This window comes from Engystomops pustulosus, chromosome 10 (assembly GCF_040894005.1).
Source record: "Engystomops pustulosus chromosome 10, aEngPut4.maternal, whole genome shotgun sequence".
NCBI classification, from domain to species: domain Eukaryota; kingdom Metazoa; phylum Chordata; class Amphibia; order Anura; family Leptodactylidae; genus Engystomops; species Engystomops pustulosus.
In genome coordinates this window covers 91,757,356-91,784,614 of record NC_092420.1, presented here as the reverse complement: position 1 = coordinate 91,784,614, position 27,259 = coordinate 91,757,356, and the positions used below count along the sequence as shown (strand labels likewise).

The 27,259-nt window shown below is 42.5% G+C and overlaps 1 protein-coding gene and 1 long non-coding RNA gene across 2 annotated transcripts in view; one reads left to right on the top strand and one right to left on the bottom strand.

Moving 5' to 3' along the window:
* PTPRF (protein tyrosine phosphatase receptor type F) overlaps positions 1-27,259 on the top strand; it is a 697,698-nt gene that overhangs the window by 244,094 nt on the left and 426,345 nt on the right. The window lies entirely within an intron of this gene.
* Positions 1,051-27,259, bottom strand: LOC140104995 (uncharacterized). Its single transcript, XR_011850471.1, has 3 exons — positions 27,215-27,259; positions 20,555-20,773; positions 1,051-1,318 (listed from the first exon to the last, which is right to left on the bottom strand). It is a non-coding gene; the product is annotated as an uncharacterized lncRNA (long non-coding RNA).

The window sequence follows — 27,259 nt, the reverse complement described above, 5'->3', positions numbered from 1 at the left end:
ATGTCACAGTACAGGGATCATACACACAGTGACGTCACAGTACAGGGATCATACACACAGTGACGTCACAGTACATGATAATACACACAGTGATGTCACAGTACAAGGATAATACACACAGGGATGTCACAGTACAGGGATCATACACACAGTGATGTCACAGTACATGATAATACACACAGTGATGTCACAGTACAAGGATAATACACACAGTGATGTCACAGTACAGGGATAATACACACAGTGATGTCACAGTACAGGGATAATACACACAGTGATGTCACTGTACAAGGATAATACACACAGTGATGTCACAGTACAGAGGATAATACACACAGTGATGTCACAGTACAGGGATAATACACACAGTGATGTCACAGTACAGGGATAATACACACAGTGATGTCACTGTACAAGGATAATACACACAGTGATGTCACAGTACAGAGGATAATACACACAGTGATGTCACAGTACAGGGATAATACACACAGTGATGTCACAGTACAGGGATAATACACACAGCGATGTCACAGTACAGGGATAATACACACAGTGATGTCACACTACAGGGATAATACACACAGTGATGTCACAGTACAGGGATAATACACACAGCGATGTCACAGTACAGGGATAATACACACAGTGATGTCACAGTACAGAGATAATACACACAGTGATGTCACAGTACAGGGATAATACACACAGTGATGTCACAGTACAGGGATAATACACACAGTGATGTCACAGTACAGGGATAATACACACAGTGATGTCACAGTACAGGGATAATACACACAGTGATGTCACAGTACAGGGATAATACACACAGTGATGTCACAGTACAGAGATAATACCCGCAGTGATGTCACAGTACAGGGATAATAATTTCTTTACCACTATTATACTGGACTTTCCTGTGTCGGTGCAGAACTTGTCAGCTGGGATGAGTCTGATACGAGAAGCCAAGGAGTGAAGGAAAAAAATAAGTCGCTTTTATGGTGTGAATAACACAATTAATTTCAGCTTCTCAAAATTAATGGAGTTTTTATTGCTAAGAAATGTTGAAGGTTAACATCATTGGGAGCTGAAATCCTTTCGCTTAATCCACAGAAACAATGGCGCTGATCCGGGCTGGCGTCACCTTCTCTTGGCAGCGTTCCCTGGCCTTGCTGTGAGAAGCGCTGGCCCGTTCAGTCCTCGGTGTAATGGCTTCTCATTACCTGATGGCTCTTATGCCACTTTGTTAGCGTTTTATTAGAGGGCAGTATCGATCCGTCCCTGCATACAGATAAGTTATAGACGAACCATTACTCTGCAAGATCACAAGATGGAAAAATAATGAGAAAAGCACAAACATCACGGCCAAAAATATATAAAAAATGATAATTAAGGAAACAACATATAGGGGGAAGAATTCAGGGGTTTTCTTTTCTTAATATCAACTGGCCCCCTACAGGGAGTGGGACCTGTGCATAGGGTGGTGGCACACGTGGTGTTTTGAACACGTTTTTGTGCCGTTTTTAAGCAGTCTGATAAAAAAATGCTTGCGTTTTTTGGTCATTTTGTCTGTTTTCCAATGATCTTAATTAAGATAATTGGGTAAAACGATCAAAAACGGATGTTTTTAAAGCGCATGTGTTTTTTAACGGACTGCGAAAAACGGGTTCAAAATGCCACGTGTACCACCACCCTTAAAGGGGTTGGTACAAGCTTCAGGTTTATCCCATATCCACAAGATTGAGGGATAACAATTTGATCAGTGAGGGTCCAAATGCTGGAACCCACAAAGAACATCACCCACTGAGGGTGATTTCACACATGGCGTTTTTAGCCCGTTTTTGGGCAGTTTTTAGTGCGTTTTCAGAACGTAAAAACGCATGCGTTTTTTGTCCGTTTTTTAATTGCACAAATTCAGAAAAAATGGACAAAAACACATGTGTTTTCAAAAACCGCATGCGGCTTTTAAAAAATGGATGCGTTTTTTTTACGATCTGGAAATGCTCTAACTTAAAACGGCCCAAAAACGCCATGTGACATCACCCTAACAAGTGATTTCCTATACTAGCAATAGGCCATTGATTGTCAGGGCGCGGTCACACGGTGCGTTTTGGTTGCGTTTTCATTGCATTTCGAAACGCATTACAACTGCTGAAATGAGGTGATTTGCTTAAGGTTAAGGTTAACAAAATGCAAACGTAAACACATTGTTAACGCATGGTAAATGTTAACAGTATTGTAATCAGGCAAATCACCTCATCTCAGCTGTTGTAATGCGTTTCAAAACGCAATGAAAACGCAACGAAAACGGACCGTGTGACCGCGCCCTTAGTCTTCTACAAAACTTTGTTAAAGTTAGGAAAAAAATTAAGTTGATATTGTAAAATGGAAAAAAAACAAAACACATTACAAGTTATAGGATCTGTCAGTTTAAAAAAAAAATGTTCTGGATTGGTGATCAATATGAGATTGAGAGCCGTTGACGCCTGGCACCCCACAATACGACATGTCACCGCTGCGGGTTAGTAATTACCCCCTACTTTATGCCTGTGTTCACACATTTACTTACCCGGTCCTGTCGCAATCCAGTGGCACGTTCTCCAGTGCGGATTCGGGTCTTCCGGCGATTCACTAAGGTCGTGCCCCGGTGTCCACCAGGTGTCGCTGATGTGCCGCGGTCTGCCGGAGTTCACCAACCTATTCCTGGGGCATGTAAGTGTGTGTCTAGCGACACTTTTTAAAAAAAAAATAGCGCCATTTTTCCGAATCCGTTGGGTTTTCCACGGCCAGGCCCCCCCCCCCCCCCCGTTTTCCATCGCATGCAAGCCGCCGCGATGCAACACAATCCGATCACGTGCGTCAAAAACCTCGGGGCAAAACAGTAAAACGAGTCCCATAGAGTTTGAATTGTGTTTTTAAAAGTAAATCACACGCAACAGGGAGGAGTAACTGTGATCGCATCTGCCTGTACACTAGAACAATTGGTTATACACAAATCGTGTGGCTCGCGTTCTTGATCACATGTATCTCCTCCCTGTTGTATTAGAATTATTTTCAAAACACAATTTACGCCGTGTGTGAATGCAGCCTAATGTGACCATCAGGTGCAGAGCGACTCGTCCATTACCCCCGGATTTATCGGAGACGTGCGGTCATTAGGATGTATATATCTCCATGCGCACAGGAGTTATTACCATGACTACACACTCGCCATGTAAGAAAGCGTCTTGTACGCGCAGAATGTGACTTCTTTCCCTTTATCAGATGTAACTGTGTTTACCTTTATTTCCTTGACTTCCTTGACCCATCAAAGTTTACATTTTATAGAAATTTGTGACTAACAAAAAGTTACTGTAGAGATCAGGAACAGTACGGAAGATGTCATTGTTATTTACCTGCTGCTTAGTATAATTCCATCTCTACTGAAAGGAGAACTCATCGGGTGGCGGCTGGTGCTGATACAATGTAGCCTGCGCTGGCTTCATTCCTATACCCCGGAGCTGTTTTACAAACTGGGCCCGATCTCATATAATCGGTTATCGGTAACCAGATCTTGTATTGTAAACGCAACACGACCGCACCCAAGGGCGCGTTCACACGTGCTGTTTTTGTCGCGTTTTTAAACGCATCAAAAATGCAAATTGGAGGGGGTTTTGCATCATACAGAAATACGATGCAAGGACTTGCTGACAGAACTGCAGACAGGGACTCCTTGCATTACGTTTCCACAGGCTGCACGCATTCATCTGCATCCAGCCTCACTAGAGATACATTGTTACTAACTACTTACACGTTGTCTTGTGGGGTACCGTATATTTATAGTGTAATTTCCCAACCCTGGTTACATCTTATATAATGATTCGGAATTGCTTGCATAGTGGGACCTGCAGGAAATCTCCTGCAATCCTATATTTACCGATTACTACATTGTTTCTAAAAATGGCACTAGAAAGAGTAATAAAGGCTACAAATTTTACTTAAATCACTAATAAAGTAGGTAAGAGATGAGGCTGCATTCACAGGTTTTTGTCTAGATTCAATGCACCAGGCACTTGTTACCAGTCGCATGCGTTTCGTGGCCCCGCTTCATTACGTCTGGATTGTGCTTTATGGGTGCGGTCACACGTTGCAGTTAAAACTGCATCGCAATTAGTTTTGGGTTGGTTTTAGGTGGTATTACTCATATTCAAGTAAATGGCATCAAGTCAACAGGTGAATGACATTTGTAGAACAGCTTTCTCCTTCAAAATCAAATTCACCGATTCAGTTCATGACTTTCACCTGTGAAATTGACAAAACTGCACCTAAAACGCCTCAAAACTAATTGCGATGCAGTTTTAACTGCAACGTGTGACTGCACCCTGAGGCCGGCGCCACACAGGGCGCTTTGTCTGCGCTTGCAAACGCAGACAAAGTCGCGCCCACCGGGGCGGGCCTCGGCCCGATCGCATCGGCGTTTCTATGGAAACGCCTGCGATCGGGAACGAGCCGCCGGTGTTTTGCGTTAATTTAACGCAAAACACCGGCGGCTCGTTCCCGATCGCAGGCGTTTCCATAGAAACGCCGATGCGATCGGGCCGAGGCCCGCCCCGGTGGGCGCGACTTTGTTTGCGTTTGCAAGCGCAGACAAAGCGCCCTGTGTGGCGCCGGCCTCAGGGTGCAGTCACACATTCAGTTTTTCAGATGCAGTTTTTGAAGCCAAATGCAGGTGTGGATCATAATGGGCGAGGACTTATCATTAAGAAGCTGCTCCTCCTCTATTTTCTCTCCATTCCTGGTTTGGACATCAAAAACTGGCTGCACCCTGAAGTGCCATGTGTGAACGCAGCCTGGCACTGTTTTGGGTCATTATGTGGATTGTTTTATGCATTTTGTAGCAGTTTTCTCTTTAGCATCCTCTGTATGTGATTTCGTTCTTGATCTGCACGGTGGAGACATTGATGCAGCAACTAACACCTCCCCTCTCCATAGACCATAGATTTTACCCTTTAAATAGGTAGATTAAGCTCAGCAGAGATTTCTTAGTGAAACACAGTGGGACACATTTACTTACCCGGTCCTGACATGACCCCCGATCCGGACTGTCCGATGAGGCTGAACTCTGCTGTGATTCATGAAGATCGTGCGTCCGATATCCTGCATGTCCCACTTCCCCGATCAGGTCCGCCGGAGTTCACCTTCTTCTTACCGGTGTATGTAAGTGCTTGGCTTGTAACACAATTTCCAAATTAAATACCGCGGTTTGTCCGAGTAAGTAACGCCCCTGCATGGAAGGTATTGATGGAAACCTCTGAGCTCGGCTGCTGGTCTTCGGATGGAATCATTTCTATGGAAAACTACATTTATTAATTTCTGTATCAGTCCCTGGTGACATCTAATATCTCCACCTTTCTTACATTCTGCATCTATTATTTCCATGTCCTCCCCCTGGTTAGTGAGAGTCATGTAAATCTCTGTCCCCAGGGGTCCACAACCTTGTTACCAGCAGTTTTCACCTGTAATTTTATATGATATTTAGATCTGGAAAACAAAAATCAAAGTTGAAATTGATTTATCTGCTCGATTGAGCTGCAAAAGAAGGAAAATATCCTACGTGGGACGGGTTTGTCTTGTTGCTGTCATAGTTATTAGCGGGCGATTGCTGATGGGGACTCGGGGGAGGGTGTGTTGGGTAGACGTGGAAAGGGCACGGTGTTTCTTGGCTGGGTCCGTGCAGAGGGGCGCCTGGATCTTGATGAGCCATTGATCTGATGTCTCAATAGGAGCGAGCTGCGGCTAATATCATTAAGGCACAGCCGGGGCCTCCGCTCTTCTCTCTCCAAGGACAATTGTCACTCAGTGTCATGTGTGTTGTGGCCATTAATGAACATGTATCTGTTCTATCTGGGTCTCCACTTATCCGGACGCCTGCAGAATATATACGGCATTGCAGTCATCTAAATGCTTGAGGGATGGCAGCTCCTCAGAAATATTACACTGAATGATGGCGTCCTCATAAAGCCACATAGAATCAAGACGTATTTGTACACAGCAATGAGTGTTTTATAGGGAGAGTAAAGCCACGATCGGACGTTAATATGTATTATCGCTGATGTATCCCTCAGCCACAGCCTGGATATTACATAATACACGGCTGCAGCCACGGATGTTAAATGCCGATATATATATATATATATATATATTCCAGGCCGGGGGATTATTCTTATAGATATGACACAACACACTTTACTGCTACCGAGAACCATGTCTGCTCATTTATTCCTCCATATACACAAACATCAACATGCGCTCAGATTGTGAACCGGAACATTTATGGCTGTTTCTAAGTTTTTTTCCCCGCAAACATTTGAAGCAGCGTCTGCAGATTCTAATACAGACCCTATAGGGGAGATTTATTAGGGCTTGTACACCAATTCCTGCCCTACAAGCCCTGAAATAATAGCAATTCCTTGCAATTTGCCTCAAATTGTGATAATTTCCCCCTTTACGACATCTCCACACCAAGTGGGGGTGAATGGGGACCTTGCAGCGAAAGATGTTCTGGTGTATGATAAATGTCCCCCTATATTTCTAAAGATGAATATAACTAGTATAATACTGCCCCCTATGTACAAGAATATAACTACTATAATACTGCCCCCTATGTACAAGAATATAACTACTATAATACTGCCCCCCATGTACAAGAATATAACTACTATAATACTGCCCCCTATGTACAAGAATATAACTACTATAATACTGCCCCTATGTACAAGAATATAACTACTATAATACTGCCCCCTATATACAAGAATATAACTACTATAATACTGCCCCCTATGTACAAGAATATAACTACTATAATACTGCCCCCTATGTACAGGAATATAACTACTATAATACTGCCCACTATGTACAAGAATATAACTAGTATAATACTGCCCCCTATGTACAAGAATATAACTACTATAATACTGCCCCCTATGTACAAGAATATAACTACTATAATACTGCCCCCTATGTACAAGAATATAACTACTATAATACTGCCCCATATGTACAAGAATATAACTACTATAATACTGCCCTCTATGTACAATAATATAACTACTATAATACTGCCCCATATGTACAAGAATATAACTACTATAATACTGCCCTATGTACAAGAATATAACTACTATAATACTGCCCCATATGTACAAGAATATAACTACTATAATACTGCCCCCTATGTACAGGAATATAACTACTATCATACTGCCCCCTATGTACAAGAATATAACTACTATAATACTGCCCCCTATGTACAGGAATATAACTACTATAATACTACCCCCTATGTACAGGAATATAACTACTATAATACTGCCCCCTATGTACAAGAATATAACTACTATAATACTGCCCCCTATGTACAGGAATATAACTACTATAATACTACCCCCTATGTACAGGAATATAACTACTATAATACTGCCCCCTATGTACAAGAATATAACTACTATAATACTGCCCCCTATGTACAAGAATATAACTACTATAATACTGCTCCCTATGTACAAGAATATAACTACTATAATACTGCCCCCTATGTACAAGAATATAACTACTATAATACTGCCCCTATGTACAGGAATACAACTACTATAATACTGCCCCCTATGTACAAGAATATCACTACTATAATACTGCCCCCTATGTACAAGAATATAACTACTATAATACTGCCCCCTATGTACAAGAATATAACTACTATAATACTGCTCCCTATGTACAAGAATATAACTACTATAATACTGCCCCCTATGTACAAGAATATAACTACTATAATACTGCTCCCTATGTACAAGAATATAACTACTATAATACTGCCCCCTATGTACAAGAATATAACTACTATAATACTGCCCCTATGTACAGGAATACAACTACTATAATACTGCTCCCTATGTACAAGAATATAACTACTATAATACTGCCCCCTATGTACAAGAATATAACTACTATAATACTGCCCCCTATGTACAGGAATATAACTACTATAATACTGCCCCCTATGTACAAGAATATAACTACTATAATACTGCTCCCTATGTACAAGAATATAACTACTATAATACTGCCCCCTATGTACAAGAATATAACTACTATAATACTGCCCCTATGTACAGGAATACAACTACTATAATACTGCTCCCTATGTACAAGAATATAACTACTATAATACTGCCCCCTATGTACAAGAATATAACTACTATAATACTGCCCCCTATGTACAGGAATATAACTACTATAATACTGCCCCCTATGTACAAGAATATAACTACTATAATACTTCCCCCTATGTACAAGAATATAACTACTATAATACTGCCCCCTATGTACAAGAATATAACTACTATAATACTGCCCCCTATGTACAAGAATATAACTACTACAATACTGCCCCCTATGTACAGGAATATAACTACTATAATACTGCCCCCTATGTACAGGAATATAACTACTATAATACTGCCCCCTATGTACAAGAATATAACTACTATAATACTGCTCCCTATGTACAAGAATATAACTACTATAATACTGCCCCCTATGTACAAGAATATAACTACTATAATACTGCCCCCTATGTACAAGAATATAACTACTATAATACTGCCCCCTATGTACAAGAATATAACTACTATAATACTGCCCCTATGTACAAGAATATAACTACTATAATACTGCCCCTATGTACAGGAATATAACTACTATAATACTGCCCCCTATGTACAGGAATATAACTACTATAATACTGCCCCCTATGTACAGGAATATAACTACTATAATACTGCCCCCTATGTACAAGAATATAACTACTATAATACTGCCCCCTATGTACAAGAATATAACTGCTATAATACTGCCCCCTATGTGCAGGAATATAACTACTATAATACTGCCCCCTATGTGCAGGAATATAACTACTATAATACTGCCCACTATGTGCAGGAATATAACTACTATAATACTGCCCTGTATGTATCTGGAGTATAATAATCATATTACTAGATAACATTTTACCACTCTCACTCGTCCAATCCCTGTTAGGTAATGGGTCTCTTTAAGCTTTAGAAAGTCTAATTAGGTTTCCAAAGTCTGACAATGGTGGTAATGAGATGGCACAATCATCCCGTGTATTCATCTCTGAACAGCTTGTAGCGTTCTGGATGGTTATTTTTCACATACAGATTTTTGGATGATAAACCCCTCTGTGTAGTTACTATCTATGATTATCATGTAACACTCCCGGCCCAGGTGCTGATTCCATCCTCTCTAGGCAGCTAATGACTGTGTGAAAGTAAACTCATTAACTCTTTGGTCCTCTAATCTACTGTAGGCCAATTTAGCACTTATATACCCAGCCCAATCTTAAAATAATTCCGATTTTCCCATCACCAGCTTTATAGTATGAACCGCTGATTAGGGATTGCACTCAGCTCCAGCTCTCTGGAAAGTGGGGTGGTAGTGCTCTGTCAGGACCCATAACTTACATTTTGTTATATTACTGTGAGAAAAGGAGTCGTAGTATTGTGCTGTGCCCATATATACAGGATAGGAGTAGTATTACTGTGCTGTGCTCATATATACAGGATAGGAGTAGTAGTACTGTGCTGTACCCATATATACAGGATAGGAGTAGTAGTACTGTGCTGTGCCCATATATACAGGATAGGAGTAGTATTACTGTGCTGTGTCCATATATACAGGATAGGAGTAGTAGTACTGTGCTGTGTCCATATATACAGGATAGGAGTAGTAGTATTGTGCCCTCCCCATATATACAGGATGGGAGTAGTAGTACTGTGCTGTGCCCATATATACAGGATAGGAGTAGTATTACTGTGCTGTGCTCATATATACAGGATAGGAGTAGTAGTACTGTGCTGTGCTCATATATACAGGATAGGAGTAGTAGTACTGTGCTGTGCCCATATATACAGGATAGGAGTAGTATTACTGTGCTGTGCCCATATATACAGGATAGGAGTAGTAGTACTGTGCTGTGCCCATATATACAGGATAGGAGTAGTATTACTGTGCTGTGCCCATATATACAGGATAGGAGTAGTAGTACTGTGCTGTGCCCATATATACAGGATAGGAATAGTAGAACTGTACTGTGCCCATATATACAGGATAGGAGTAGTAGTACTGTGCTGCACCCATATATACAGGATAGGAGTAGTAGTACTGTGCTGTGCCCATATATACAGGATAGGAGTAGTATTACTGTGCTGTGCTCATATATACAGGATGGGAGTAGTAGTACTATGCTGTGCTCATATATACAGGATGGGAGTAGTAGTACTGTGCTGTGCCCATATATACAGGATAGGAGTAGTAGTATTGTGCTGTGCCCATATATACAGGATAGGAGTAGTAGTACTGTGCTGTGCCCATATATACAGGATAGGAGTAGTATTACTGTGCTGTGCTCATATATACAGGATGGGAGTAGTAGTACTATGCTGTGCTCATATATACAGGATGGGAGTAGTAGTACTGTGCTGTGCCCATATATACAGGATAGGAGTAGTAGTATTGTGCTGTGCCCATATATACAGGATAGGAGTAGTAGTACTGTGCTGTGCCCATATATACAGGATAGGAGTAGTATTACTGTGCTGTGCTCATATATACAGGATAGGAGTAGTAGTACTGTGCTGTGCTCATATATACAGGATAGGAGTAGTAGTACTGTGCTGTGCCCATATATACAGGATAGGAGTAGTATTACTGTGCTGTGCCCATATATACAGGATAGGAGTAGTAGTACTGTGCTGTGCCCATATATACAGGATAGGAGTAGTATTACTGTGCTGTGCCCATATATACAGGATAGGAGTAGTAGTACTGTGCTGTGCCCATATATACAGGATAGGAATAGTAGAACTGTACTGTGCCCATATATACAGGATAGGAGTAGTAGTACTGTGCTGCACCCATATATACAGGATAGGAGTAGTAGTACTGTGCTGTGCCCATATATACAGGATAGGAGTAGTATTACTGTGCTGTGCTCATATATACAGGATGGGAGTAGTAGTACTATGCTGTGCTCATATATACAGGATGGGAGTAGTAGTACTGTGCTGTGCCCATATATACAGGATAGGAGTAGTAGTATTGTGCTGTGCCCATATATACAGGATAGGAGTAGTAGTACTGTGCTGTGCCCATATATACAGGATAGGAGTAGTATTACTGTGCTGTGCTCATATATACAGGATGGGAGTAGTAGTACTGTGCTGTGCTCATATATACAGGATGGGAGTAGTAGTACTGTGCTGTGCCCATATATACAGGATAGGAGTAGTAGTATTGTGCTGTGCCCATATATACAGGATAGGAGTAGTAGTACTGTGCTGTGTCCATATATACAGGATAGGAGTAGTAGTACTGTGCTGTACCCATATATACAGGATAGGAGTAGTAGTACTGTGCTGTGCCCATATATACAGGATAGGAGTAGTAGTATGTTGATATGTACTTATATACAGGATAGGAGTAGTAGTACTGTGCTGTGCCCATATATACAGGATAGGAATAGTAGAACTGTACTGTGCCCTACAGGATAGGAGTAGTAGTACTGTGCTGCACCCATATATACAGGATAGGAGTAGTAGTACTGTGCTGTGCCCATATATACAGGATAGGAGTAGTATTACTGTGCTGTGCTCATATATACAGGATGGGAGTAGTAGTACTATGCTGTGCTCATATATACAGGATGGGAGTAGTAGTACTGTGCTGTGCCCATATATACAGGATAGGAGTAGTAGTATTGTGCTGTGCCCATATATACAGGATAGGAGTAGTAGTACTGTGCTGTGCCCATATATACAGGATAGGAGTAGTATTACTGTGCTGTGCTCATATATACAGGATGGGAGTAGTAGTACTGTGCTGTGCTCATATATACAGGATGGGAGTAGTAGTACTGTGCTGTGCCCATATATACAGGATAGGAGTAGTAGTATTGTGCTGTGCCCATATATACAGGATAGGAGTAGTAGTACTGTGCTGTGTCCATATATACAGGATAGGAGTAGTAGTACTGTGCTGTACCCATATATACAGGATAGGAGTAGTAGTACTGTGCTGTGCCCATATATACAGGATAGGAGTAGTAGTACTGTGCTGTGCCCATATATACAGGATAGGAGTAGTAGCATTGTGCTGTGCCCATATATACAGGATAGGAGTAGTAGTACTGTGCTGTGCCCATATATACAGGATTCGAGTAGTAGTACTGTGCTGTGCCCATATATACAGGATAGGAGTAGTAGTTCTGAGGTTCTCCCTTCTGTTGCCTTATGAGCTGATGCTGTGCACAGGACCAGAGCTCAGCAGTGGCAGTGGTGGTTTGTACTGTTCCCCTGCACAATCCCTGTACGATAACACATGATGATATGCAACACCTTTGCGACAACCAGTGAATTGTCTTTACTTGGCAAAAAAACATTTATGGCAACTAGAAAGTTCCTGTAACAAGTTTACCGCACAGGTTTCACCCTCCGGGGGTCCGTGGTACCTCGGATATTCTCCCTACAGTCAGTCCTCCAAAGGCTTATTTTCAGTTTCTCTCCCAAGTTTCCAATTCGCTCCTGAATCCAATATCCATTAAATTATGAAATGTTTTCAGCCTCAATTTTGCCCCTTCAATTAACTTTTGTAATAACTGGATTATCGGAGGCACAATGATGGGAATGTGAGCCGTGTGCAGAGGATCCGTGATATAAGACGCTTCCCTCCCATCCTAGTGGTCCCGGGAGAGTCCTGGAAGAAGGAGGATGATTTTGGCTATGATTAGCGCCCCTGCGCCGGGCCCGGCTCGCTCATGATCTCCGGTTGACACCTGTGCGGTTACTGAGATGTATTAGACACTGTCCTCGCTGTATTACCGCTCCCAGCGCTCATTGCTTTCCACATGAGTTACTGTACACGCCAATGCCGGCTTGTCAGATGCAGTTTACGCTGTTCCAGTGAACATTAGCCCTCCGGCAACATCTGCATTTACTTGTCTTTTATTTTTTTGATCTGCATTTTTATAGTAAATTAATAAACACAAATTCTTCTGCAAGGATGGAGGGGATCTTATATAGGGTAGAGGCACATATAGCCGGAGACTCCAGGAACATGTACTGGTACCAGGGGCTGCGGTGTACAATGGATACTATGTACTCCGTGACATGATCCCAGCGCACAGGCTGCTTATCCAGCCAAGACCTAATCCCTCCGTCTCTACCAGCAGCATCTTCATGTAGACAAGCGGAATAATTCTCATCCACCCACTTCTCTTTTTCCCATGGTCTTCATTATACGTGAATACCTTAGTATGTATCTAATTATCTGCATTAGAGAAGACCTTGGGATATTTCATATGGGTAATAGTTTATTATGATACATATATATATATATACATACACGGATCACCCATTAAACTAATGACAGTAACATTGATTTCTCACCACTTTGGCAGTTGTACAGGGTTTCTATCAGGCAGCAAGTGAAAGGGGAAACTATGAGGGCAACACTCAAGGCCGGATTAAAAAGTAACACTAAAGTTTCCCTGGAATAAATAATTTGATTCCAATCCCACTTTTTAGAACAAATCTCCTTATAAATCAATAACCGACTTTCAGAAAGCCTCAGGGTGATGCCACACATGGCGGGGAGTCACTAAGATCATGCGCCAGATATCCTGCATGTGTCGCTTCCCCACTCAGGTCCCCGGAGTTCACCTTCTTCTTCCTGGTGCATGTAAGTGCATTGTCCGTGTATAATGCGCTGTGCGGGGAGTCACTAAGATCGTGCACCCGATATCCTGCATGGGTCGCTTCCCCGCTCAGGACCCCGGAGTTCACCTTCTTCTTCCTGGTGCATGTAAGTGCATTGTCCGTGTATAATGCGCTGTGCGGGGAGTCACTAAGATCATGCGCCAGATATCCTGCATGTGTCGCTTCCCCACTCAGGTCCCCGGAGTTCACCTTCTTCTTCCTGGTGCATGTAAGTGCATTGTCCGTGTATAATGCGCTGTGCGGGGAGTCACTAAGATCGTGCACCCGATATCCTGCATGGGTCGCTTCCCCGCTCAGGACCCCGGAGTTCACCTTCTTCTTCCTGGTGCATGTAAGTGCATTGTCCGTGTATAATGCGCTGTGCGGGGAGTCACTAAGATCGTGCGCCCGATATCCTGCATGTGTCGCTTCCCCGCTCAGGTCCCCGGAGTTCACCTTCTTCCTGGTGCATGTAAGTGCATTGTCCGTGTATAATGCACTGTGCGGGGAGTCACTAAGGTCGTGCGCCCAATATCCTGCATGTGTCGCTTCCCCGCACAGGTCCCCGGAGTTCACCTTCTTCTTCCTGGTGAATGGAAGTGCTTGATCTTGCGACACAATTTGAAAATTAAATCCTGCGCTCAGTCCGAATCATCCGACGGCTGCCCCCCGATTTCTGTCGCATGAAACCAGCGCAGCTGCGCCAAAATCCGATTGCATGCGACACTATCCCCAGTTAAATACCTGTCACAGCAGCGCAAATCCCGAAAACGTCAGAAAATCCGACAAAAGTTTGGCCGCGGACATTTATTAAATAAGCCCCATTGTGTGAATAGCAGCAAAACAATCTGATCACAACTATAGAAGCCATTGCTGGGGTGCGGAGCCGTTGTACCGTGCATAAGCCGGCAATCAGTTTATATTTTCGGCTTTGTGTGTTGTTCTGCAGTGAAGCTTAGAAAAGGGCACATTCATTAACAGATCCAGAATTTTTTTTTCTCAAATTAAGGTAATTGGACAATGGATCGTGCGACACGAAAATGCATTAGTTTCTCTATTCTTTTTACAACTCTTTTCTCATTGACTTAAATTGAAAAAGGGAATGAAGTGGAAAAAACATTTCAGACTTTTATAAGGGAAAGGGCATTCGGATCATCCGGCTTGTTCCGATCTATTGACACACAGAACGCAGGTTTCCTTCTAAATAGAACAAAATCCGTAGAAGTCATCACGGTGTGGCCTTGAGTCCGCTCTCGCTGACCGTCCTCTCTTCTTGGCTTATCGTCTTTGTGTCATCAATAAATAAATAAGTTCATTTTTAAGCCAAACCTTGGATTCCTCTCTCCTTGTTACAAAAACAATGAATATTTTGCAGCTCCTAAATTCCCTGCGGAAAATGTTATGACAAGCATGTCTGATGCTAATTGGAGGTCTGCTACACGAGCAGCTTCTGCGCATCTCCTGCTAGAACACTTTCTGTTCCTCATACTAAATGATATCAAACCAGAAAAAAGAACCTTGTAGTTTACACAGTCATCCCAGAAGGAGAAACCATCGCTGCGACCAGAATATAAAGGTACAGCTTACCCCTCAGAACAAAATAAATAGACAAAACTAAATATCCATAAAACTATCTGAAACTTACTGATTGTTACACAAACATAACAAATGAAATGTAATATAATACTGCCCCCTATGTACAAGAATATAACTACTATAATACTGCCCCCTATGTACAAGAATATAACTACTATAATACTGCCCCCTATGTACAGGAATATAACTACTATAATACTGCCCCCTATGTACAAGAATATAACTACTATAATACTGCCCCCTATGTACAAGAATATAACTACTATAATACTGCCCCCTATGTACAAGAATATAACTACTATAATACTGCCCCCTATGTACAAGAATATAACTACTATAATACTGCCCTCTATGTACAAGAATATAACTACTATAATACTGCCCTCTATGTACAAGAATATAACTACTATAATACTGCCCCCTATGTACAAGAATATAACTACTATAATACTGCCCCCTATGTACAAGAATATAACTACTATAATACTGCCCCCTATGTACAAGAATATAACTACTATAATACTGCCCCCTATGTACAAGAATATAACTACTATAATACTGCCCTCTATGTACAAGAATATAACTACTATAATACTGCCCTCTATGTACAAGAATATAACTACTATAATACTGCCCCCTATGTACAAGAATATAACTACTATAATACTGCCCCCTATGTACAGGAATATAACTACTATAATACTGCCCCCTATGTACAAGAATATAACTACTATAATACTGCCCCCTATGTACAAGAATATAACTACTATAATACTGCCCCCTATGTACAGGAATATAACTGCTATAATACTGCCCCTATGTACAGGAATATAACTACTATAATACTGCCCCTATGTACAGGAACATAACTACTATAATACTGACCCCTATGTACAGGAATATAACTACTATAATACTGCCCCCTATGTACAAGAATATAACTACTATATTACTGCCCCCTATGTACAGGAATATAACTACTATAATACTGCCCCCTATGTACAGGAATATAACTACTATATTACTGCCCCCTATGTACAAGAATATAACTACTATAATACTGCCCCCTATGTACAAGAATATAACTACTATAATACTGCCCCCCATGTACAGGAATATAACTACTATAATACTGTCCCCTATGTGCAGGAATATAACTACTATAATACTGTCCCCTATGTACAAGAATATAACTACTATAATACTGCCCCCTATGTACAGGAATATAACTACTATAATACTGCCCCCTATGTACAGGAATATAACTACTATAATACTGCCTCCTATGTACAGGAATATAACTACTATAATACTGCCCCCTATGTACTGGAATATAACTACTATAATACTGCCCCCTATGTACAAGAATATAACTACTATAATACTGCCCCCTATGTACAAGAATATAACTACTATAATACTGCCCACTATGTACAGGAATATAACTACTATAATACTGCCCCCTATGTACAGGAATATAACTACTATAATACTATCCCCCTATGTACAAGAATATAACTACTATAATACTGCCCCCTATGTACAGGGATATAACTACTATAATACTGCCCCCTATGTACAAGAATATAACTACTGTAATACTGCCCCCTATGTACAGGAATATAACTACTATAATACTGCCCCCTATGTACAGGGATATAACTACTATAATACTGCCCCCTATGTACAGGAATATAACTACTATAATACTGCCCCCTATGTACAGGAATATAACTACTATATTACTGCCTCATATGTACAGGAATATAACTACTATAATACTGCCCCCTATGTACAGGAATATAACTACTATAATACTGCCCCCTATGTACAGGAATATAACTACTATAATACTGCCCCCTATGTACAGGAATATAACTACTATAATACTGCCTCATATGTACAGGAATATAACTACTATAATACTGCCCCCTATGTACTGGAATATAACTACTATAATACTGCCCCCTAAGTACAAGAATATAACTACTATAATACTGCCCCCTATGTACAAGAATATAACTACTATAATACTGCCCCCTATGTACAAGAATATAATTACTATAATACTGCCCACTATGTACAGGAATATAACTACTATAATACTGCCCCCTATGTACAGGAATATAACTACTATAATACTATCCCCCTATGTACAGGAATATAACTACTATAATACTGCCCCCTATGTACAGGGATATAACTACTATAATACTGCCCCCTATGTACAGGAATATAACTACTATAATACTATCCCCCTATGTACAGGAATATAACTACTATAATACTGCCCCCTATGTACAAGAATATAACTACTATAATACTGCCCCCTATGTACAAGAATATAATTACTATAATACTGCCCACTATGTACAGGAATATAACTACTATAATACTGCCCCCTATGTACAGGAATATAACTACTATAATACTATCCCCCTATGTACAGGAATATAACTACTATAATACTGCCCCCTATGTACAGGGATATAACTACTATAATACTGCCCCCTATGTACAGGAATATAACTACTATAATACTATCCCCCTATGTACAGGAATATAACTACTATAATACTGCCCCCTATGTACAGGGATATAACTACTATAATACTGCCCCCTATGTACAAGAATATAACTACTGTAATACTGCCCCCTATGTACAGGGATATAACTACTATAATACTGCCCCCTATGTACAAGAATATAACTACTATAATACTGCCCCCTATGTACAAGAATATAACTACTATAATACTGCCCCCTATGTACAGGAATATAACTACTATAATACTGCCCCCTATGTACAGGAATATAACTACTATAATACTGTCCCCTATGTACAAGATTATAACTACTGTAATACTGCCCCCTATGTACAGGGATATAACTACTATAATACTGCCCCCTATGTACAAGAATATAACTACTATAATACTGCCCCCTATGTACAGGGATATAACTACTATAATATTGCCCCCTATGTACAGGTATATAACTACTATAATACTGCCCCCTATGTATAGGGATATAACTACTATAATACTGCCCCCTATGTACAGGAATATAACTACTATAATACTGTCCCCTATGTACAAGATTATAACTACTGTAATGCTGCCCCCTATGTACAGGGATATAACTACTATAATACTGCCCCCTATGTACAAGAATATAACTACTATAATACTGCCCCCTATGTACAGGGATATAACTACTATAATACTGCCCCCTATGTACAGGTATATAACTACTATAATACTGCCCCCTATGAACAGGGATATAACTACTATAATACTGCCCCTATGTACAGGAATATAACTACTATAATACTGCCCCTATGTACAGGAATATAACTACTATAATACTGCCTCTATGTACAGGAATATAACTACTATAATACTGCCCCCTATGTACAAGAATATAACTACTATAATACTGCTCCCTATGTACAAGAATATAACTACTATAATACTGCCCCCTATGTACAAGAATATAACTACTATAATACTGCCCCCTATGTACAGGAATATAACTACTATTATACTGCCCCCTATGTACAAGAATATAAGTACTATAATACTGCCCCCTATGTACAGGGATATAACTACTATAATACTGCCCCTATGTACAAGAATATAACTACTATAATACTGCCCCCTATGTACAGGAATATAACTACTATAATACCACCCCCTATGTATAGGAATATAACTACTATAATACTGCCCCCTATGTATAGGAATATAACTTCTATAATACTGCCCCCTATGTACAAGAATATAACTACTATAATACTGCCCCCTATGTACAGGAATATAACTACTATAATACTGCCCCCTATGTACAGGAATATAACTACTATAATACTGCCCCCTATGTACAGGAATATAACTACTATAATACTGCCCCCTATGTACAAGAATATAACTACTATAATACTGCCCCCTATGTACAGGAATATAACTACTATAATACTGCCCCCTATGTACAAAATATAACTACTATAATACCGCCCCCTATGTACAAGAATATAACTACTATAATACCTCCCCCTATGTACAGGAATATAACTACTATAATACTGCCCCCTATCTTCAGGAATATAACTACTATAATACTGCCCCCTATGTACAGGAATATAACTACTATAATACTGCCCCCTATCTTCAGGAATATAACTACTATAATACTGCCCCCTATGTACAGGAATATAACTACTATAATACTGCCCCCTATCTTCAGGAATATAACTACTATAATACTGCCCCCTATGTACAGGAATATAACTACTATAATACTGCCCCCTATGTACAAGAATATAACTACTATAATACTGCCCCCTATCTTCAGGAATATAACTACTATAATACTGCCCCCTATGTACAGGAATATAACTACTATAATACTGCCCCCTATCTTCAGGAATATAACTACTATAATACTGCCCCCTATGTACAGGAATATAACTACTATAATACTGCCCCCTATGTGCAGGAATATAACTACTATAATACTGCCCCCTATGTACAGGAATATAACTACTATAATACTGCCCCCTATGTACAGGAATATAACTACTATAATACTGCCCCCTACCTACAAGAATATAACTGCTATAATACTGCCCCCTATGTACAAGAATATAACTACTATAATACTGCCCCTATGTACAAGAATATAACTACTATAATACTGCCCCCTATGTACAGGAATATAACTACTATAATACTGCCCCCTATGTACAGGAATATAACTACTATAATACTGCCCCCTATGTACAAGAATATAACTACTATAATACTGCCCCCTATGTACAAGAATATAACTACTATAATACTGCCCCCTATGTACAAGAATATAACTACTATAATACTGCCCCTATGTACAAGAATATAACTACTATAATACTGACCCCTATGTACAAGAATATAACTACTATAATACTGCCCCCTATGTACAAGAATATAACTACTATAATACTGCTTCCTATGTACAAGAATATAAGTGTCATTTGAGTAAGTAATATTGTTACTGGAAAGTTCTGTGATCATGTTGTGTCCATGTCCTGTTACATTACACTGTCTGTATGCGGAAGGTGTTATAATTTGTTACTAATCTCCCTCCTCGGCTGCGCTTACCTTCCTCCGTGGAGACTCCTCATTAGCTGTAGCAGGAGGCTGTGGTGGGACACATATCTCGCTGTGGCCGGACTCGGTCCCTGTAATTAATGAAGCTCCTTTGTATAACTCTGGACGTCGTGCTCATTGTTTGTTCTGCTGGGAATACGACGTGTAGACTGCAGCTCAGCTTCTGCAATTAGCAAAGTAAGAGACGGTCCTGAGGGGGGAACCTGCTATCTGCAAAATAGAAAGGTGTCTATTATATTATCAGATATTATCTGTGGGAGGACGGCTCTATTAAACTTATAGATTTACAGCAGCCAGTCACAATGATGGCCGGATGACTCTAGAGTGGGAGGAGTCATACTGGTTCATGCAAACTTTGCTCCAAACTTATAAATGGACTTATTGGTTTGTAGAAAATCTGCTACTAAATGCAGTCATATCACCATGTTCTGTGCATTATGTGGCAGCACATACGGTCGTGGCAGTGGCACAACAAGAATGTAACCTTTGGGTGGGGGCCCCCCGTAGGTGGTAACAATGTTCCCTCTGTGCTGATGCAGGTCACACATGATCATTTACCAGAATGTTACTATTTGAAGAGATTGGGGCAGATTTACTTACCCGGTCCTGTTGCGATCCCGCGCGCGCGAAGTCCGACGAGGATTCGGGTCCGGCGCGATTCACCAAGCTAGTGCCCCCGAGTTCCTACATCTGTCGCTTCTACTACTTCTTCCCGGTGCATGTAAGTGCGTGTCTTGCGACACAATTTTAAATGTTAAATCCTGCATGTTGTCCGAATCCATTGAGTTGTCCGACGGTCCGTCCCCCGATTTCTGTCGTGTGCAAGCCGGCGCCGATGTGACACAATCCGCCCGCGTGTGCCGAAATCCTGGGGCAATTCGTCTCAAAGCGGAAATCGTCGGGAAACCCGATGAAAATGCGCCGGACCCTTAGTAAATGAGCCCCATAGTCTCCATTGTTCATTGTCTAAAGCAGGTGAACATGTATCTGTTTTCAGCAAGGACTGGAGTTAGGGTTATTTCTTTTTCAATCAATTAATTTACAATCAGGATATTTAATGCACACTTATCATGTAAATAAACATAGCAGAGGTAACACGGCATAGAAAACACGGCATAGAAAACACGGCATAGAAAACACGGCATAGAAAACACGGCAGAGGTAACACGGCAGAGGTAACACGGCAGAGGTAACACGGCATAGAAAACACGGCATAGGTAACACGGCATAGAAAACACGGCAGAGGTAACACGGCAGAGGTAACACGGCATAGGTAACACGGCATAGAAAACACGGCATAGGTAACACGGCATAGGTAACGCGGCATAGGTAACACGGCATAGGTAACACGGCATAGGTAACACGGCATAGAAAACACGGCAGAGGTAACACGGCAGAGGTAACACGGCATAGGTAACACGGCATAGAAAACACGGCATAGGTAACGCGGCATAGGTAACGCGGCATAGGTAACGCGGCATAGGTAACGCGGCATAGGTAACGCGGCATAGGTAACACGGCATAGGTAACACGGCATAGGTAACACGACAGAGGTAACACGGCATAGGTAACACGGCATAGGTAACACGGCATAGGTAACACGACAGAGGTAACACGGCATAGGTAACACGGCATAGGTAACACGGCAGAGGTAACACGGCAGAGGTAACACGGCAGAGGTAACACGGCAGAGGTAACACGGCATAGGTAACACGACAGAGGTAACACGGCAGAGGTAACACGGCATAGGTAACACGGCATAGGTAACACGGCATAGGTAACACGACAGAGGTAACACGACAGAGGTAACACGGCATAGGTAACACGGCATAGGTAACACGGCATAGGTAACACGGCAGAGGTAACACGGCAGAGGTAACACGGCATAGGTAACACGGCATAGGTAACACGGCAGAGGTAACACGGCAGAGGTAACACGGCAGAGGTAACACGGCATAGGTAACACGGCAGAGGTAACACGGCAGAGGTAACACGGCAGAGGTAACACGGCAGAGGTAACACGGCATAGGTAACACGGCAGAGGTAACACGGCAGAGGTAACACGGCAGAGGTAACACGACATAGGTAACACGGCAGAGGTAACACGGCAGAGGTAACACGGCATAGGTAACACGGCATAGGTAACACGGCAGAGGTAACAAGGCAGAGGTAACACGGCATAGGTAACAAGGCAGAGGTAACACGGCAGAGGTAACACGGCATAGGTAACAAGGCAGAGGTAACACGGCAGAGGTAACACAGCAGAGGTAACACGGCATAGGTAACACGGCAGAGGTAACACGGCAGAGGTAACACGGCAGAGGTAACACGGCATAGGTAACAAGGCAGAGGTAACACGGCAGAGGTAACACAGCAGAGGTAACACGGCATAGGTAACACGGCATAGGTAACAAGGCAGAGGTAACACGGCAGAGGTAACACGGCATAGGTAACAAGGCAGAGGTAACACGGCAGAGGTAACACAGCAGAGGTAACACGGCATAGGTAACACGGCATAGGTAACACGGCAGAGGTAACACGGCAGAGGTAACACGGCATAGGTAACAAGGCAGAGGTAACAAGGCAGAGGTAACACGGCAGAGGTAACACGGCAGAGGTAACACGGCAGAGGTAACACGGCAGAGGTAACACGACAGAGGTAACACGGCATAGGTAACACGGCAGAGGTAACACGACAGAGGTAACACGGCAGAGGTAACACGGCAGAGGTAACACGGCAGAGGTAACACGGCATAGGTAACACGGCAGAGGTAAGTAGCGCAGTATGTGCTCACGAGGAAGTCCTTATGTTCAGAATTTTCCAGCAGTTTTCCACTCTGAAAGCTCTCTGTGTGATTTTCAGTTCTTCCTTTGCTGGGGACAGACTTACCCTCTGTGACTCCTCCCTCTCCCTTCCCTGTTTCATAGACTTCTGTGTAATCCACCAATTGTGTCATCTGTTATCTACCTCACTAGCAAGAGAGAATCCAGCAGACATTTCATAGTGACACTAATCTTTTTTGTGGAAGAAGAGAGCATAATGAGATGAACTAAGGAAGTGGAGAGAGGAGCGGAGTCTTCTGATTAGATGGAAAGTGATCTGGGAAGGAGGTGACCTCGCAACATAGGGGATAAACCTCCAACAGTGAGAGATAAAGTAGAAAAGGACAAAAAGCAGGAAGCACTCTCCTCGTGTAGTATACTTCATCACAACTTGAATTTTGACGTATATGTGTACAGGTGGTCTCTCACCTGATTTCACTTGGTGAAGTGCATATAATATAAATCCTCACATGACTTCCCATCCTCCGTGTTCCGGGGTAACCAGTGGATGAGTGCACACTGGATACAACTCATCGGTTTCCGTGAGACAAACGGTGGTGGTTCCGCGCTCTCAGGAAGTTGCTTCACCGATCCAGGTTAAATGATCAGCTTCTGTTTAATCCTAAAAAGCAACGCGTTTTGGTCCAGAACATGGACCATCAGCAGGCAACCTAATGTTTTTTTGTTACTGTTTTTATTAAAGTACAACCATTAGGCTGCATTCACACTGCTGTATGGGGGGACATTTAAACAGCCGACGTATATACGTTCCCATAGACGGAAATGGGCGACCTATAGGAGCGGTACGGTGCAGCACACATGCCAAGCATTTGGCTGCACCTTTACTTCACCCCTATACAGTATAACTTTCCACCTAAGTGCCCTCTATTTCCCCCTCACATTGTAGCCCCTCTGATATTGTGCCTCCAGCTCCCCCTCATGTTAAAGGCCCTTCTTATTGTGCCTCCAGTTCCCCCTCTTATTGTGCCCACTATAGTAGCTCCACTTCTTATTTTGCCCTCCCCCTACAGCAGCTCCCCCTCCTAGTGTGCTCTTATAGTAAAATAATAAACACATATACTCACCTTTCCCCATTCCCCCACAGCAGCTTTTCTGTCCTCTGCTGTATGAAGCTATGAAGCCAAAAAGCATATAACATGATCACATGGAGCCCACACAGCAGAAACAGAGGCACAGGGATAATACATGGAGCCTGCTGGCTCTGCTACACACACCGCAGAGGATAGAAAGGCAAACAAAGGGAAACCGAATAGCGCTCATAGAGTAGTATTCTTATTCCAGCATGGGTGATGGTGACAGATGAAAAACAATTGGACTGAGGCTCACCAGATGGGGTTGTGCTATATTAGGCACAACACTAATAAGCGTTTGGTTTTGCGTCGGTGAGTGAGGGGGTGCTGCCTTCAGACAATAGATATCGGGACGCGGTTGCCAAGACGTTCACGATTGGGCTATGCAGAGGTAGGTTAGGAGTTGTCTGTTGCGGCTGTGATAAAATCTACACTTCTCACGTTTCAGTCCCACACCACTTGAGAAAGGAGTCTTCGCTACTCCGAAACGCGTTGTGACCCAAGATTATCAATAAATGCTATCCTTAATATGACGTATCGTATCTGAACCTGTGTGTGCGCCGCAACAGACAACTCCTAACCTACCTCCACACACCGCAGAAGCAGAGACACAGGGATAATACATGGAGCCTGCTGGCTCTGCTATACACAGCAGAAGCAGAGGCACAGGGATAATACATGGAGCCTGCCGGCTCTGCTACACACAGCAGAAGCAGAGGCACAGGGATAATACATGGAGCCTGCCGGCTCTGCTACACATGGCAGGAGCAGAGGTACAGGGATAATACATGGAGCCTGCTGGCTCTGCTATACACAGCAGAAGCAGAGGCACAGGGATAATACATGGAGCCTGCCGGCTCTGCTACACACAGCAGAAGCAGAGGCACAGGGATAATACATGGAGCCTGCCGACTCTGCTACACATGGCAGGAGCAGAGGTACAGGGATAATACATGGAGCCTGCTGGCTCTGCTATACACAGCAGAAGCAGAGGCACAGGGATAATACATGGAGCCTGCTGGCTCTGCTATACACAGCAGAAGCAGAGGCACAGGGATAATACATGGAGCCTGCCGGCTCTGCTACACATGGCAGGAGCAGAGGCACAGGGATAATACATGGAGCCTGCCGGCTCTGCTACACACAGCAGGAGCAGAGGCACAGGGATAATACATGGAGCCTGCTGGCTCTGCTATACACAGCAGAAGCAGAGGCACAGGGATAATACATGGAGCCTGCCAGCTCTGCTACACACAGCAGGAGCAGAGGCACAGGGATAATACATGGAGCCTGCTGGCTCTGCTGTACACAGCAGAGGCACAGGGATAATACATGGAGCCTGCCGGCTCTGCTACACATGGCAGGAGCAGAGGTACAGGGATAATACAGGGAGCTGCACTTTCACTGTACTCAGTTCTGTTGGGTTCCCAAGGATGCCAACAGAGTGTCCAGGCACTTACCTCCCCACAGAACTGCTGGAGACGGGACACTTAAGAGGTATGTATTCATAATTTTCAGTTTTCCCCTCTGCAGGCTATGTGTGTGATATTCAGTTCCTCCCTGGTCCTCGCCCATAGAGCAGTTTTCTTTAGCTTGCAGCGTATGGCTGATACCATCTCTCCACATGTCTGCGGCTCAGCCTGAAGTTCTTTGGATATTCTATGTGATTTCTTTGCAACTGTTTATCAATTTCCTCTTTCCGTCACATTCTGGAAAGTTCTTGATTGTTCCTTGAAGAGCGTATGTCTAGATAACACATTGCAGACAGTCGTGCTTGTGCTGGGTGATAATAACATATCTAACCCTCTCTAACTAAATAGAAAGCAGACTGTTCAGCAGCGAGATGGGATGGAAGAGCACGGAAGTGGCAGATTTGTGATCTCTCCTGGAACGGCAGCCATTGCTTGTGCCATCATCCGCCGTCCCCGGGTGCTGTGACTTTCACAGATCTGCACGTTAATGCAGAAATTGTGTTAACATGACTTGGTGACAGTAATAGACGCTGTAATGAAAACATTCCTTGTACCGAGAGGAAAGGCAGCGTCCGCTCACTTAGACACATCGTTCATTGGCAGATAATGATAGCTGCTCCGATAATGGAAGGTGCAGACAGACGAGGCCGGGCGCTACGGCAATCGCCAGAGAGACACTTCCACCGAGCAGCGCTCTATGTGTCATAAATTAATGGGATTTTATGGCCTGTAATGATGCATCTATATAAACATTCATTAGATGTGAAAGCCGAGTGATAAACAGGATGACGATGAGATGGGATTGACACCTTCACACCATGAAAACTCTCCAAAGACCTCAGGGAGTCGGCTACGGTCTATTGCTGCCTATGTCTGTGGCTCAGGCAAGATGGCCGATCGCCGTAATCGTAGACACACAATGAAATTTACAATCGCAGAAAATGAAGAAGTAGCATGTTCTAGCATTGTAGCTTCTCTGAGTGCACCGCAGGCATATACTCACACTGCTGTGCTCTGTGCTCTCTGCAGCCTCCTGGGGTGTGTCTTCATATGTCCCTTTTTTTCTTCCATCTGTATTGGGATTATTCACAGCCCTTCCCCTCTGCCTGTTCTTTACTTAAGTGTTTATGTAAGTTGGAACTGTACCTCCATACGAAAAATTTTTCCAAAATTTTGTGCTGTCAAGGATTACCACAGAGACACAGAGATTTGGTTTTGAGCCAAAATTTTGAACCTGTCCTTTCCAAAGTCCAATTATTACCCACCATATACAGGAGCCATTGTCTGCTGCTGCTGTGGCAGTTGGAAGC